This window comes from Triturus cristatus, chromosome 8 (assembly GCF_964204655.1).
Source record: "Triturus cristatus chromosome 8, aTriCri1.1, whole genome shotgun sequence".
Taxonomy (NCBI): domain Eukaryota; kingdom Metazoa; phylum Chordata; class Amphibia; order Caudata; family Salamandridae; genus Triturus; species Triturus cristatus.
Window position 1 is genome coordinate 786693373 of NC_140591.1, and position 17703 is coordinate 786711075.

Genomic DNA, 17703 nt, shown 5'->3' on the forward strand with positions numbered 1-17703 from the left:
TAATATGTGTCCAACATATTTGTTTTCACAATATCTGTACTTTCCGGATCTTTTTCTGCTTAATATTTGATTTCTTGTACAGATTTAAGTACTCGATTTCGCGTTGCAGCAAGACCTAGACTCACCCAAATGATTGTTCTATATTTGGAGTATAGACTTGCAGATGATAACCGATCTGAGCATTCATACGCTCCGATTTCTCAATGGGATAACATCTTCAAACTGAAACTGTATAATTTCTTACTTAGACTCTTCTCGTGAGAAATCTCTTCCCACATTTCTTTCAATTCCGTCTTTTATGATTTTGTAATGTAGGATGTTACATAACGAGCAACAGCAATGGAATTGTCTACAACATACTGAATATCCATGTTAGCATTCCACATGGACAGAATAACCGCACTGTAATGATGTATGTATTTTGACACTTCGCTTCTTCTTAACTTGTAAGTATTTTTTGGAGACTTTCTTGTGATGGTATGTCGCATAGCTGACATAAAACTGTTTACTCTTCCTTTTGATAATACAGGATGTGGAAATCCAAAACGACATTTGGTATTAAACTTTTCCTTAGACTTGTACTTTCTTCGACAGTATTTTCCACAACGATGGCTTTGGAATTGTAAGACTTGTTGTCTTCAGTTGTTTCCTTCTGTGCTTTTGGGTATAGCACATGTAGCATATTGTTCAATACAAGACAAAACTGTATCATCTGAATCTGTTCCGAATTTAGGGGCATCCTTGTTCCATATCAGCATATGTATATGAGGAGCACCTCTTGCTTGATACTCCTTTCTCCAAAAGAAATCCACAAATTCTCCAAGAGGAGGATTTTTTTTATTGCAGATAAAAGACATCATAGCTACAAATCTATGATTGAAATACCTGCATACATTAACTGGATCCAAAGAGCACAATTCTAAAGGTGTCTTGTATTCAATATTTTTTATACTTGAATTTGCCTCTCGAAGAATTTCAAGTAAATCATCCCAAGCGTATTCAGCACAGCTTAGGGTAAGGAACCATGTAGGAGTTCCTAAGTTCCTTAGCATACATTTAAGTTCTCCATGACGACGGTACCAATACTCATTAGTGCCACGCTGAAATGCCATGAAATTAATCAGCTGAGATTCTAACTGATCATCTCTCTGATGTACTTTATCCATAAATTCCTTTGCAGAAACATTTTGCAGATGTACTCCTGTTTTCAATATGCGATTGACTGCATAGGAATGTCCTGCAAAGTCACTTTAAAAAAAAAGATAAAATATATATGGAATACATTGTCGAAATCTTGGATCTTCTGCATACAATCTTGTTGTCCGATATTCAGATGCAGGAATCTGCACAGGTCGTTCATCATATCGTCCTCCTTTTTCTGTTGGGAACAACTGTGGAAAACAACGAGCTTCCAAGCTCTCTTCCCATACACTCATGGGACTTCAGTTTGCTTTTTTCATTTGGAATAACTCAATAGTATTCCCCATCACTTCTTTTGATTGAAGTGGATGTACACTGTAATGTTCATAGATTTCTTCACATCTGGACATGTCCACTTTTTCAATTTGTCCACTTGACGTTTCAGTATCTTCTGCTAAATCTATTTCTCCTTCTCCTACATACACATTTCTATAGTACTCATTGTTTTTTTATCAGATACAATGTGGCCTTTTGCACTTTCCTAACATCCACTAACTCTTGCCAGATGTTCTTATTCTTAGTAGGAACGCCATTAACTAGAATAACTAGTGGTTGATTTTCTACACTCTCTACACCAACAGTTTCAATATTTTCTTTAAATCTAGAGGTAAAAATACAACTCTTCCTACTAATCCACTCTGTAAATCTGAAGGAGGCAATTTATCTGTTTTAGGCTCCATACAAACAATAGCCTGAAACGGGTGCACACATTGAATGAGAATAGACTCATAGGTATTTAAATCTATCAGTTCTGGAGGAATAGCAACCAACTGTAGATTATTATGGACAGCTCTAGCAGGCATTTTATTCTCATCTAATTTGTTATAACAATATTTGGAAATACGCTGGTCAGAACCCAAATCAAAACAATTGTCTACCAACAAATAAGTTGCAAATACCTTCCACTTATCATTATTTTCTCTTTCACTTTTTAAATACAGATCAACAGTCCTAGTCTGATTTTTATAGTGAGTTCGCCGGCAACAAATACAAGAATAATTTGGCCTTTCACCTGAAATCACCTTAAACTTTGTAATTTGATCTTCAAAATTTTTTGTACTACTATGTTCAACATTCTCTTCAACATTTTCTTTTATTAATGTATCAGTTTCTGCACTCTCTTTTTCAGGACCAAAGTAACAAAACTCAATTTCATTACAAACGTTCTTCACATCTGATACTGATCCATGTAAAAGAGCACTTTTCAACTCATTTAACATTAGGGCTGGAATTTTTGCAAAATACAATCTTCTGACTAATTTCCGCATTTGAGTATGATGTACAGCTACCATCCTGAAATGGTGAAAAACACTTTGACATACTTTCCTAGAAAGACAAGCCAGAGAATGACCTTGCAAACCAGTATTTTTTCTCACTCTGCAAGGGTCTAGTCCTTGCAATATCTTAATCTTTTGTTTAACAGATTTTTTACTATATGCGCGTAAGAAATCGCGTAAAATATCAATAGGTTCCTGTCGTACACTACAAATACTACTGCAATCCCAAGTGTACACTGGGGCTTTAGGACGTCTGTCTAGAACTTCTTTTTTTTTTTTTTGTAACCTTTTTTATTGAGCAGAACAGGAATGGTAACAAACAATCAGGAAAAAATTCTCCATATACAAATCAATCATAATCCTTATAATCTACCACCTGAGACCATAAGACATAATACTTACAAGAAATATCGCAATACAATACAGATGAGTTTTATAACAATATTTGCTGCATAATAGAAACTCCCTGTTAAATCAATACACAGAGCTAAATAACATCCATAGTTGCATTATCGTAAAACATTAAACCCCCTTTCATGCTAGTCCTATACATAGAAGTTCTTTTACTACAGTGAAGCAATGTTTTAAAATATTGAATGCTGGAAAGAGTCTACTTAAAGAGTGTACATAGTACCATTGTCAAATAACTGCCAGATCTTAAGAAATGTACTTGTTGCTCCCACCCTCATAGCATACGCTTCCTCAAATCTCCTCGTACGCTTCATTTTATTGACCCATTTCATAAAAGAGGGGATCTCTAGCGACCTCCAGTTTTGAAGAATTAAGGAACGTGCCATCACTGAACAAATCATTACATATACTTCTTCATGTTTGGTCAGTCCTGGTTTAACTCTGGAGATTCCGAATAAAGCAATTTTGACTACTGGATCTACCGGCTTTTGGCGGGCCTGACTTATAGCTGCAAAGATATTTCCCCAGAATTCATTAAGATTAGGACAGGTGTAAAAAATGTGAAGCCAATTTCCTTCCTCCTCGGCCTGACAACGAAAGCATCTATTTTCCACATCAGGATATCATTTACTCAGGGTCTTGGGGGTATAGTATGCTAGCCATCTATTTAAAAAAGCCATCCGTTTAAAATTAGCCGCTCTCAGGGCCTTATGGCCAAGCCGGGCTTGAAGTTGCCATTCTTGACCGGACAATGCACACCCCGTTTCCCGCTCAACCTTCCCCAAAAACATATGTAGGATAGGGATGTCACTATCCTTCCGGAGCAAAGTGTACCATTTGCCTATGCCTGTTACTTTGGTTTTGTAGAGCAGGGAAGCCAAATTCATCGTCCCAGAAGGGATGGGGAAATTGGTCTTTTTCAGAAAATTGATGACCTGCAAATAGTCAAGGAAATTAGGTATAGTTTGATCTATAAGCTTGATTTGGACCTCCTGCCACGAGATCACCTTATTGTTCGTATAGAAATGACCCAGTTCCTCAATACCAATCTCCCTCCATTTCGAGATTCGTGAGGGATGAAGTAATAAACCTAAGGTCTTGCATTCCTGGAGCGTTAAATAAACACAACCTTGAAAAGTATGCTGTTTAAATAACAATTGAAGTCTAGATGACAGATCACGTAGTGTCTTATATCTAGTGTTTTTTGGCAATTTAATAATTTTTAGGAAAGTAGGAAGTTGTTCACCTGCCTCCTGAACCATCCGATTTAGAAAGAAATGATCTTCTGAGTTATTGAGATCCAATAAACGAGCTGCTATATCGAGGATCGCAGCCTCATAATAAGTACGGATTTTTGGAAGTGCTAGCCCCCCTTTATCAACCTCCAATTGCAACACTTCAAGTTTCACCCTAGGAGCCTTCTTAGCCCATATAAAGTTCCTGAATAAAGAGTCTATTTCTTTAAAATAGCTTGCATTAATTTTTAGAGGGACGTTACTGAAGAGAAACACCAGAAGAGGGAGGATGGACATTTTTATCTGTGCCACACGTCCTATCACTGTCAAAGGAAGTACTGACCATTTATCCAGCAGGTTTTTTATTTTTATCAGCATGGCAGTACAATTCAGTATAAACAGTTGATCTATTGATTTAGAGATGAAAATACCCAAATAACGTATGGGGGCTGACTTAGACGCTTGTTTTTGCAGAATGGGTGGTAAAAAAGAATTATCATTGATATTTAATGTGATGATTTCTGTTTTATTTTGATTGATTTTGTACCCCCCTATAGATTCAAAGCTAGTGAACTCGGCTAGAAGCCGCTCTAGATTAGATTTATCAGGAAGCAAATAAAGAATAATATCATCCGCGAAGAGTTTCAGTTTCTCCATCCCATCTATGGGCGGTCTAATTTCGGGATTTTCACGAATTCTAATTGCCAATGGCTCAATAAAAAAAGTGAACAATAGGGGGGACAGGTGACAACCCTGCCTGGTCCCCCGCCTGATGGATACTGTCCCAATCTGTTCGGCATTCACCACTATTCTGGCTTCAGCCCCCTGATATATATTGTCTAGAACTTCATCAGCTATCACTTCTTCTGCATTTCTGGGAACCATTTTCTCTTTCTCGATTGGTCAACCATTTCTAACCTCATAAGCTTGACCACTGGTATCAACTGCATGCAGCAAATCATTAGTCTGAAAATAACTCTCTTCATTAAAGAAAGGCTCAGAACTTGAACTGTGTTTCTATTCACCCAAAACAAATCACAAAAATTAGTTCTGTTAATTACTCTTTTACTCTTACTTTTAGCCTTCATTAAATGGATTGGTTTATCTAGTGATCGAATTCTGTTTAAAACTAAAATAAATAGTTTCCTTTTTACTTCAAAAGTCTTTTCAACAATAGATTCAATACGCTTCTTCTTTTTATAAAATAGTGCTCTTTTTCTATATTTTTTCATATCTTTCAGCAAATTAAGAACCACTCTATTTCAAAAAAAAGTTTTACGTATTTCTTTGTACTGATTTTGCCTTCTTCTACCATACTTCGAATCTTTTGCATGTACATTTTCATTTTTTCTTTTCCTCTTATTGATTTTCTCTTGTCTAGTCGAATCATTGCCATTATTTTGCACATTCCGCACACTGTTTGTAGGCTTTGAAAGTTTTTTTAATTAATTCCTTGGTTGTCTTACCGGAATACTTCTTCTTTTTAGCCACATGATGTTGGTCATCCAATACTTGTTGTTGAATTTTCTTCGAATAATAGTCCTTTTTCTGTCCTTTTCTCTTTCTTGATTTTTCAGGCATAACTTTATTTAATGATGATAAACAATGTCTGTAAAAAATAAACATAAATAAATGTATTTTAATAAATTTATGAATTATAGTTTTCTATTACTATACAAACATTCTATATAAAAACCATTTAACCACTTTCTTTTGTAATCACTAATTGAAATTGTAATTCAAGGTGTAAAGATAACTGTATAGGTGATTACACGTCTGCATGTGTAATGGACAAGGGTTTGTACCAGTGTGAATGATTAGTACATGGTGCTGAAAGGGTCACTATGGGATTGCAAGAGTAGTGACAGGATGTTTGCTGGAGTGTATGAATACTGACTGGGGAACTGTAGGCCTAAAACACAAGCGTAAAGGTGGTTAGAGGACTACATGCTTATTGCATAGGACTTTAAAGCAGTCCATGTCCTAAGGCCTGGCTTCCTGCATGAGTGCATGGATAGTGACTGAATGATTAGAGTAGTAGCAGGAGAGACACTGGTTTAATTTATAATTGGTTGAGTTTTACTTTAGTGAATGGATAAGTACATGGTGCTGAAAGGGTCACTACAGGAGCGCAAGGGCAGTAACAGGGTGTTTGCAGCAGTGTATGGATACTGACTGGGGAATTGTAGGCCTGAAACAGAAGCGTAAAGGTGGTTAGAGCACTACATGCTTAATGCATAGGACTTTAAATCAGTCCATGCCCTAAGGCCTGGCTCACTGCATGAGTACATGGATATTAACTGAACGATTAGAGTAGTACAAGGAGATACACTGGGTGAATTTATTATTGGTTGAGTTTTACTGCAGTGAACAGATTAATACATGGTGCAGAAAGGGTCACTAGAGGAGTGCAAGGGCAGTTACAGGGTGTTTGAAGCAGTGTATGTAAACTGACTGGGGAATTGTAGGCATGAAACACAAGTGTGTAGGTGGTTAGAGAAGTACATGCATTGTGCATAGGAGTTTGTACCAGTCCAAGTGGTAAGGCCCTGCATCACTGCATGAGTACTTATGTACTGATTCAAACATTACAGTACTACAAGGAGAGACACTGGGTGAATTTATAATTGGTTAAGACTTTAGTGAATGGATTACTACATGCTGCTGAAAGGGTCACTATGGGATTGCAAGAGCAGTGACAGGGTGTTTGCTGGAGTGTATGGATACTGCTTGGAGACTTGTACGCCTGAAACACAAGTGAAAAGGTGGTTAGACCACTATATGCATAGGGCCCGATTCACAGAACTAACTTAAGACAAAATCCTAAACTTAATACCATTTTGGTATTCACAGAAGGCTTACTCATTTTGGTATTCACAGAAGGCACTTACTCATTTCGGTATTCACAGAAGTTAGGAGTCCTAACTTTAGGACTCCTAAATGCCTTCTGTGAATACCGAAAGTCTTAAAATTAGGATTTTTCTCAGTTTAGTAGTAGTATAGTTAGGACTCCTAACTTTAGGACTCCTAAATGCCTTCTGTGAATACCGAAAGTCTTAAAATTAGGATTTTTCTCAATTTAGTAGTCCTAAGTTTAGGACTCCTAAGTTTAGGACTCCTAAATGCCTTCTGTGAATACCGAAAGCCTTAAAATTAGGATTTTTCTCAGTTTAGTAGTAGTATAGTTAGGACTCCTAACTTTAGGACTCCTAAATGCCTTCTGTGAATACCGAAAGTCTTAAAATTAGGATTATAAGCAATGACTGGTTTCTAATTCTACCAAAACGTGAGAACAGGATAGGTTTTTAAGCAGTTATGTGTCTGCAAACACATGAAATACCCAAATCCTTCTCTCAGAATGGTTCCTAAATGCACACAGACTCACAGTGTGATTCTAGACAACAAACACTATCCCTTGGATTTTACCAAAACACATTTACTAGTCTAGAAGAGGTAATGTGACTGCACACATTCCACATATTTTACTACTGCACATTAGTGTAGAAGCCTGATTCATTTTGCAAATATATAAGCAATAACTGGTTTTTATTTCTACCAAAATGTGAGAACAGCATGGGTTTTTAAGTAGTTATGTGTCTCAAACACATGAAATACCCAAATGCTTCTCTAAGAATGATTCCCAAATGCACACAGACTCATAGTGTGATTCTAGACAAGCAACACTATCCCTTGCATTTTACAAAAACACATTAACTACTGTGGAAAAGGTAGGGTGACTGCACACAATCCACATATTTTAGTACTACACTTTAGTGAGGAAGCCTGACTCATTTTGCAAATACATAAACAATAACTGGTTTCTAATTCTACCAAAACGTGAGAACAGGATAGGTTTTTAAGCAGTTATGTATCTGCAAACACATGAAATACCCAAATGCTTCTCTCAGAATGGTTTCTAAATGCACACAGACTCACAGTGTAATTCTAGACAAGCAACACTATCCCTTGGACTTTACCAAAACACATTCACTACTCTGGAAGGGATAAGGTGACTGCACACATTCTACATATTTCAATACTGCACACTACTGTGAAAACCTGACTCATTTTGAGAATTGGGAATTGAAGGTATGAAAGACAAGTGTGTAGGTGGTTAGAGGACTGCATGCATAGTGGATAGGCGTTTGAAGCAGTCCATGTGCTAAGGCCTGGCTCAGTGCATGAGTACTTGGGTACTGACTGAATGATTAGAGTACTGCAAGGAGAGTGCCTGGGTGAATTTATAAGTGTTTGGGTTTTTGTGCAGTGAATGGATTAGTACATGGTGCTGAAAGGGTCACTCTTGGATTGCAAGAGCAGTGACAGGATGTTTGCTGGAGTGTATGGATACTGACTGGGGAATTGTAGGCCTGAAACACAAGTGTGAAGGTGATTAGAGTTAACTGGTTTGTAATTCTACAAAAACTTGAGAAAAGGATAGGTTTTTTAAGCAGCTATGTGTCTGCAAACACATGAAATACCCAAATGCTTCTCTTAGAATGATTCCCAAATGCACACAGACTCACAGTGTGATTCTAGACAAGCAACACTATCCCTTGCATTTTACAAAAAACACATTAACTACTCTGGAAAAGGTAAGGTGACTGCACACAATCCACATATTTTAGTACTACACTTTAGTGTGGAAGCCTTACTCATTTTGCAAATACATAAACAATAACTGGTTTCTAATTCTACCAAAATGTGAGAACAGGATAGGTTTTTAAGCAGTTATGTGTCTCAAACACATGAAATACCCAAATGCTTCTCTCACAATGGTTCCTAAATTCACACAGACTCACAGTGTGATTCTAGACAAGAAACACTATCCCTTGCATTTTACCAAAACACATTTACTAGTCTAGAAGAGGTAGGGTGACTGCACACATTCCATATATTTTACTACTGCACATTAATGTAAAAGACTGACTCATTTTGCAAAATCTTAAAGAATAACTGGTTTGCAATTCTACCAAAACTTAAGAACAGGAAAAAGTTTTTAAGCAGTTATGTGTCTGCAAACACATGAACTACCCACATTCTTCTGTTACAATGGTTCCCAAATGCACACAGATTCACAATGTGATTCTAGACATGAAAAACTACTCCCTGCACTTTAGCAGGAGAAACACATTACTCTTATTAAAAACAAAATGCACGACGTACATCCCTCACAAATTAATAACTCTCCTTTCAAATTGTTTTGTAGATTAAGAGGTATGTCAATCACACACCAGATTTTCTTATACAGAATCTCTGTATTGTACTGCTTTCAGGAAAACCAAAGAATAGCAAACTTTCCCTCTCATTCTGCACACTAATACATGTAAATATCAAATCACATTGCTTCCCACATTAATTCAAAAGCAAACGCACATTTCTATTGGTTACACATTTCAACCCTTTCCAATTGACATAACTTTGAACCCTACCCCCAATCTGCCTTCTGCCTGTTACTATAGTAACAGTTCATGGAACACTCAACTGAGCACACAGGTCACAAGTTCAGCACACAATGTTGGTAATCAAAACAGCAAGTGTGCTTAGCTTTTCAATATATCAGCTTATCCTACGTAATGTTCCTTTCAAACAATTTTTTGTTAACCAATAAGAAACATGCTTTTGAAAAACAGAAACATGCACCCTAGTTTTCAGTCTAGAATGTTCTCAAACAACCAATCTTTTCTTTTTTCAAAACTGCATCTTATCCACCATTTTAGAAAAATCGAAGTTTTCAAACTTCCATTTCATTTACAGAGACCATCTGGGAACATCCAAACCTCCTTTCAAGATACTCTTAGAGTGTGGATTGTGGGACACAGCTATATTTTCTGGAGCCAAAGGTATGCAGAAAACAGAGGCATTGACAAAAACCTAGCTTTGCCAAATGTAGACATTAAATGGATTGGACAGAGAGGGTTAAAGTGGCACCAATTGATGCCATTGGTTAAATCCTTTTTACATCTCCAATACCTTGACCTCATAATTGTGCACTGTGGTGGCACTGACCTAGGCACTTTGACTGGGGTAGGTCTGGAAATGCTTATGAAGGACATCTTTGGAGAATTGATGTCACTTTTCCCCCAAACTGCCTTTGTCTATTCTAACATATGCCAAACGCAGAAATGGAACTGGTCCAATCAATTTTGTCCACAGATTGAGAAAGCTAGGAAACATGTCAATAAAGCTGTTTCTGCTTTCCTCCGAGATTATAGGATGGGGTCCATTTACCACAACAATCTGTGTTTCAATATCGATGGCATCTATAGGAGAGATGGTGTACATTTTACAGATGAGGGTAACAGAGTCTTCCTCATGAACTTTAGACTCTGCATCGGTACTTACTTGTAGGTACCAAAATCTCCCGATAAACACAACGGCTCTTTTTAGAGCCACCCAAGTCTAAACACATCAGCTTAATTTCTATTCTCCCCAGTGACCCCATCCCCGAGGCTCATATATAACGTTGGGGACTGTGGGGGGAGCCCCAATGCCCCCATGGTCCCAGTCGGCTCCCCGCGTCCTTCGGGGGACAGCATTGTTTTTCCGCACGGGGAGCTGCTAACATGCAGCTCCCCATGTGGAAAAGCAAAATGGAGTGGATTTTGAAAGAGAGAACAGGTTTCCCTGCTCTCTCTTTCAAAATCCAAATCAAGTTTTCTATGACAGGGCGGGAGCCTCGGCTCTCACCCTGCCATAGCAAACAGCAGTGTCCCAGGGGTGGGCACCCTGGGACACTGCAGGAGCCTGCCCTGGGGGGTGGCGGTCCCCAGGGACCTCGAGGGCTCCAGGAGGGGGGCCACATGGCCCCCCTCCACAACATATAAAGCCCCGGGGAGGTGGTGGTCCCCAGGGATTGGGAGGGCCTTTGAGCCCCCCTCCAACCATTTTTCAGAAAACCCCAGGGGGTAGCGGTCCCTGGGGCTGGGGGGGGGGCTTTGAGCCCCCACCCATCTATTTTGCGGGGGGTGGCAGTTGAGCCTCCCCACCCATTTATGTTGTAGCCCCAGGGGGTGGCTGTTCATGGGGCTGGGGAGCCCGTCTGGGCCCCAATAAAATGTAATACTTTTGCCCCCGGGATTTGGCCCCCCCGGGGGCTAATTATTAAAGCCCGCGCTTCTTTTTATTTTTTTTATTTTTTTACGGCAGGATCCGCGCACCCTGCGACCATTTGCCATTTTTTAAACAAAAAAACAAAACATTTACAGGCCTGGGGGTCCTTGTGGGACCCCCTAAGCAGGTCTAGAGGGTCACTGTATTTCTACCCTGCCCCCTTTATAAGTTTTACACACTAGTTCCACTGATTTCTTCAGCCTCGCTTCTACCGAGGCACAAAATGGCTGCCAACACTTCCTGGTTTGGAGTTTTGACAGACAGTTGACAGCCAATTAGCATGCAGCTTGTGATCGGGAGGGTGCGCTCAGGGAGCACTCACAGTGCGCGGATCCAGCGCGGCCATAGATATATATGTGATTTTGATTTTGATTTTCTCAGGAACTACTGAAATGATTTACACCATTTAACTAAAAGGCACAACTCTGAACCAAGGTCTACCTTTCTGCCGAATTTGGTATAATTCCGTTCAGCAGTTCGGGCTGTAGCTGCGACTAAAGGTCCCTATGGAAAATTGCATGGGGAAAACACGTTTTAGGACCCCCCTTTTTTCTCGGTCCCCGCTTGATGAGTCACCCCGAGACTTTCAGGATAGGAGTGGAACAGAGCGGGCCACGAGTTTTGAAAATGTCACGAAGATTCGTCAACCAGCGCCAAAGTTATTCCAAATAGAAAGCTGCAGATTTCCTATGGATAATAGGTCATAACTATAACTACCTACTGGCGACCGCCAGTGGATAATATATATATTAAAATATATATATATATATATATATATATATATATATATATATATATATATATATATATATATATATATATATATATATATATATATATATATATAACCTACTGGCGGTCGCCAGTAGGTAGTTATAGTTAGGACCTATTTTCCATAGGAAATCCGCAACATTCTATTCCCAAGAACTTTGGCGCCGGTTGACGAATCTTCGCGAAATTTTCAAAACTTTTGGCCAGCTCCGGTCCACTCCTATCCTGAAAGTCTCGGGGTGACTCGTCAAGTGAGTGCTGAGAAAAAAGGGGGGTCCCAAAATATGTTTTCCCTATGCAATTTTCCATAGGAACCTTTAGTTGCAGCTACAGCCCGAACTGCTGAACGAAATTACACCAAATTTGGCAAAAAGGTAGCCCTTGGTTCAGAGTCATGCCTTTTGATTAAATGGTGTAAATGCGTTCAGTAGTTCCTGAGAAAATCAAAAGTAAAATCACATATATATCTGGGAGGAGCCTAACCACAAATCTCATCGTGAAATCTGATTGGCTGTCAGCACTTCATCCAAGAAGTGTTGGCAGCCATCTTGTGACCAATATACATGATTGCACCTCATTAAAAAGCATTGCAGTTAATAGAAGGTTTCAAGACTTTAGTTACAATATAAATCATTTGTTGATGGTACCACACTCATTTTAGGAATTGTGGTGTGTTCTAAGGTGATTTTACCATGTGAAAAAGCCTTCTTCTGGGATATCATGAATCATGTTTGAGAGAAAACTATTTTCTCATGCTTTTCCCACAGAGGTTTGGAAGGTGATCTATAAGCTAAACTGAGAGCATATTTTCTGTAAATTCACATCAACTTTCTCAGTCATATGAGAATGAAGTCTGATATTCTCAGTAAAACATGTACATCCAACAAGGGCAGAGACTGTCAGTTGATTCCTTTGTGTTCTACTGCAGCTTCCCAGAGTGTTCTAAATAACAACTAGAGCGCTAACAGTCCTACTTATGACAAACGTATTGCACACCTGAAGCCAACTTGATTGGAATAAAGTGGTAACTCTTAAAAATTTAATTTGCAAAGGAACAAAATGAGGGGGTTCATTTTGCCATAGAAATTATGATTAGTGCTGCAGAAAGAATAATTAGGGCACAATTTGACTTCTCAAATCCGCTTCTATTTCATTAAAAAATTCTGACATGCAGACTGAAACATGCACATTGAATACCAGCAGCAGACTTCCCTGGTGAGCAGTAGCTTTACTACAGTGATCAGAATGTATGGCAAATGTGTGACACATCTGAATGCCTTCTTGATGGAACCAAAGTAAAAAAATTAAAGTATTTCCTACTGAGAAGACTACAGTAAATGAGGAAATTAGGAAACTTCATAACAAATAAGTCTCCCAAGATAGCCACCAGAGATAAAAGAGCCCTAATGTAGCACAAATACAACCCAGATGTAGCCCAAGTATAGCCCAATGACAGAATGTCCCAGAGTGTTCTTAAGAACAACTAGAGCACTTACTTTCTTACTTATGACAAAAGTATGGCACACCTTAAGCCATCTTGAGTGGAATAAATTGGTAACACTTAAAACATTTAACTTAAAAGGGAACAAAATGAGGGGTTCATTTTCCCGTAGAAATTATGATTCATGCTGAAGAAAGAAAAATGAGGGCACCTTTTTTGTGACTTCTCAAATCCTCTTCTATTTCAATAAAGAATTCTGACATGCAGACTGAAAAATGCACTTTTAATACCAGCAGCAGACTTCCGTGGTGAGCAGTAGCTTTACTACAGTGATCTAATGAGCAACAAGAGTGCTAACATTCAGAATTTATGGCAAATGTGTGACATATCGGAATACCTTCTTGATGGAATCAAAGTAAAAAACTGAAAGCATTTCCTACTGAGGAGACTGCAGTAAATGAGGAAATTAGGAAACTTCATAACAAATAAATCTCCCAAGATGGCCATCAGAGACAAAAGAGCCCAAATGCAGCACAAATATCACACAGATGTAGCCCACATATAGCCCAATGACAGAAGTGTGCAAAACACGTTTTATTTTTAGTTTTTTGCAGTTTTATATAGTGCAGACTAGTCAGATATTGGAGTGCTTTACATGAGCATTGGTTACATCACACAAGAACAAATTCATTTTGGTTGTAGACATGGGGAGATTAAGTGATTTGACCAGAATTACAGAATGTCGAGCTGAAGCAGAAACTCCAACCTGGTTCCCCAGTTGCAAAGTCTGCTGCTCTGGAAGTAACACCACATTCTCTCCCCTAAGTGCAACATTTAATCAAGTGGTCAACTGGATAAAAAAAATAAAGATAAAAAATAATTTAAAAGTGCTTTGTTGCTATTAGGGGTGGGCGGAATTTGCGCAATCGCGTTACGCAAATCTCCGCGAAATGGTAAAAAATCTCCGCGAACACGCAGAAATTCCGCGAACACGCGGAATTGCTTGTTCGCGATGCTTTTTTCCTGTTCACAGTTGCTGTTTGCATGCTCGGGGAGAAATATCTCGCAAACACGCATTTTGAGAACGCAAACAAGAAAAAATTTCGCGAAGTCGCGGAAAGCAGAATCTTGGGCAATTTCGCGTTCTCCGCGGAACGCGAAATTACCGAAATTCCGCAAATTCCGCGAGCCGAACGGAATTTACCGCCCAGGCCTAGTTTTATTCGAAAACTCAGAAAACATGTCCTCATTTTAGTTTTTTAGAGCACTAACCATAATTATGATGCAAATAAGACCCTCTCATATATGTAATTTCTAAAGGAAATGCTCCAGGTATTACAGTTTTGATTACATCAAGATGACATCAGGCGTTCTACACTTTTGTAATAAATATAGATTGTTAGCAATCTAGTTGTTCATTAGGATTCTGTTGAGAGGCAGAGGCCGGGGCATGGACTCTGAAAATTGAAGGCAGGTAGGAGGGTGCAGAGGCAACAATTTGACCACACTGGGCAGGCAGGAAGGGCAGTGGCAGCACAACAGACTATGGAGGGCAGTGGAAAGGGGGGCAGGGGCAAAAAAACAACAATACAGGACTTGCAAGAGAGGCTGTGGCAATATAATAGACCACTGTAGGCAGAAGGAAGAGGCAGTGGTTGTACAACCATACATGCCAACAGACCCGATTCAGCCAGGAAACGTTCAAAGTTTTTAAGCTAAAATGAGCTTTTTTTTATCTGTCTCCTGTCTACAATCTCCTCTTTTTCAATGTAACTCAAAGGGGAAAATCAATAACCCAGTTTTTTTTCCAAAATCTCCCTCTTACCAATTTCAAAATGTTCACAAGTATGGTACATTGGATCATGGAAGGCAAGAGGAATTGGGGTAGGGACATGGACTCGTATAACAGAGAACAGGGGGGACATGGAGAGTTACACCTAACTGACCCTACAGGGCAGGCATCAGGGTTTGCAGCAGCACAATACACCACACAGGGCATGCGGGATGAGAGTGCAGCACAACAATCCATAGAAAGCAATAGGGAGGGGACAGGACCATGCACATGGACAACAGAGAACAGAGGGGAAAGAAGCACTGGTAGCTAGCTAGACAGACAGGAGAGAAAGCTGCAGCATAACAGACCATAACGGGCAGGAGGGACGGATCAGCGGCATTACAATGGAACAGACAAGCCAGGAGGGAGGGAATAGGGGTCTGCACATGGAAACAGAGGGTTGGGGGCAAGGGGTCAGGGCAGGTGCAGCAAGATGACCATGGAGGTCAGGCAGGATGGACACTAGAAGCAAGACACACCATGGAGAGCAACAGTGAGACTATGATGGCATACACACAGACCATGGAGGGAAGGTGGGAGGGGTTCAGGGGCAGCTAGCTGACCACACAGGGAAGGTGGGAGGGGCCATGGCAGCACAGACGACTATGCATGGCAAACCGGAGGGTTAGTGGCAGCACAATGGCTATGATGGGCAAGAAGGAGGGTGCAGGGGCATGCACAAAGGACCATGGAGGATAGAAGGGAGGGTCAGGACCAGGGCACAGACATAGAGTTCAGGGGAAGGGGCCTCACAACAGACCACGCGGGGCAGGGAGGAGGAGCAGTTACAGCACAACAGACCAGGGGGGCAGAAGGGTGTGGCAGTAAAATGGACCATGGAGGACAGGAGGAAGTTGATAGGGGCATGGAATGTGGACAGGCAGGGTGGAGGTGGCAGGGACAGGTTACAGTCATCTGACATTGCTAGGCAGGTGGGAGGGGCATGGCAGCTCAACAGAACACTCAGAGTAGATAGGAGTGGCAGGTCCATGGAACATGGTGGGCAAAAAGGATGCAGCAGGGGCATGCACAAAGACATCAGAGGGCAGGGGGAAGGAGAATAGGGACAGCAAGCTAAGCACGGAGGCTAAGTAGGAGGTCAATGATGGGGCACATAATTGGGCAATGGAGGGCAGGAGTAGTGGCTGGTACATCATGCTAAATGGAGGGCAGTGGCAGCACATCAGACCATGCATGGCAGGAGGGAGGAGGCTAGTCCATGGATTCAGACAACAGAGGATAGGGAGGAGGTGGATGGGGCAGCAAGCTAACTGTTCAAATAAGGCGGGAAAGCCAGTGGCAGAACAACAGCCACACAGGGCTTTAATAAGGGAGCAGGGACATTGACTTGGACAATGGATGGCTAGGAGGAGAGAAGGCAGGAACAGCAAGCTTGGGTGGGGGCAGCACAATGCCAGGCCCTGCTTCCATCCCCCTACCATCCATTGTGATATGCATCTTACTTAGCGTAAAAAAAAAAATAGAAATTTGCTGAAAAACAAAAAAGATTCCACGGATGCTATAGTTAGACTCAGATTTCCCTCATACACAACCAGTGAAATTCAGCAGTTATAGTTACCTGAGCTAACTATAACTTACGCCCCCGCAATGTACTGCTAATGACCTCAGACATTACGTCATTCATGACATGGTCAGATACATCACTTATAACATCACTCATGACATCTCAAATGAGCTGTGAATGGAATGGAACTATAATCACTAGAACTTTATTTAGGGATAGTGTGTGTATATTAACACTCCATTTTTTCCTTTTCTTTCGTGTAAGAACCATTATAATATGCAACGTGCCCAGATTAATATGGCCGATAGCCTTTGACTTTAAAGCAATGTGTAGTCCATTCTTTATGTTGATGTTTGCAATTCTAAGTAGGTTTATTATGAATAAGTCACGTTGACGAACATACAGGTATGGCGATCACGGGGCAAGAAATGCTGAAATGACATTGTGTGCATATTAACACTTGTTTTCTTTTCTTTATTTTATCATTTTCTGAATTTTCACATCGTGACCTTGTCAATATGGCCGCCAGCTTTTTGGATTAAAGTAATGTTCTGCTGATGACGTCACATATTACATCACTCATGACATGGTAAGTGACATCACTGATGACATCTCAAATGACATCACTGATGACTTCATCTACGTGATCATCTGATGCACCTCCCCACACCCTAAAATACAGACTACCATTCTCGAAACCATAGACACACCAATACTAGTACAGCTACAATATTCTGTGCACTATGCATGCAGACCTCTAATCAGCTACATAGCTTTGATACCGTCTTTTAAATACTCAGTTAGTACCTATGCAGTCTAGGAATCCTTCTGTCTGTCCCATGCACTTCTCTATTTCACCATCCAGCACTATCTACGTATCCTATCACTCTGCCAAT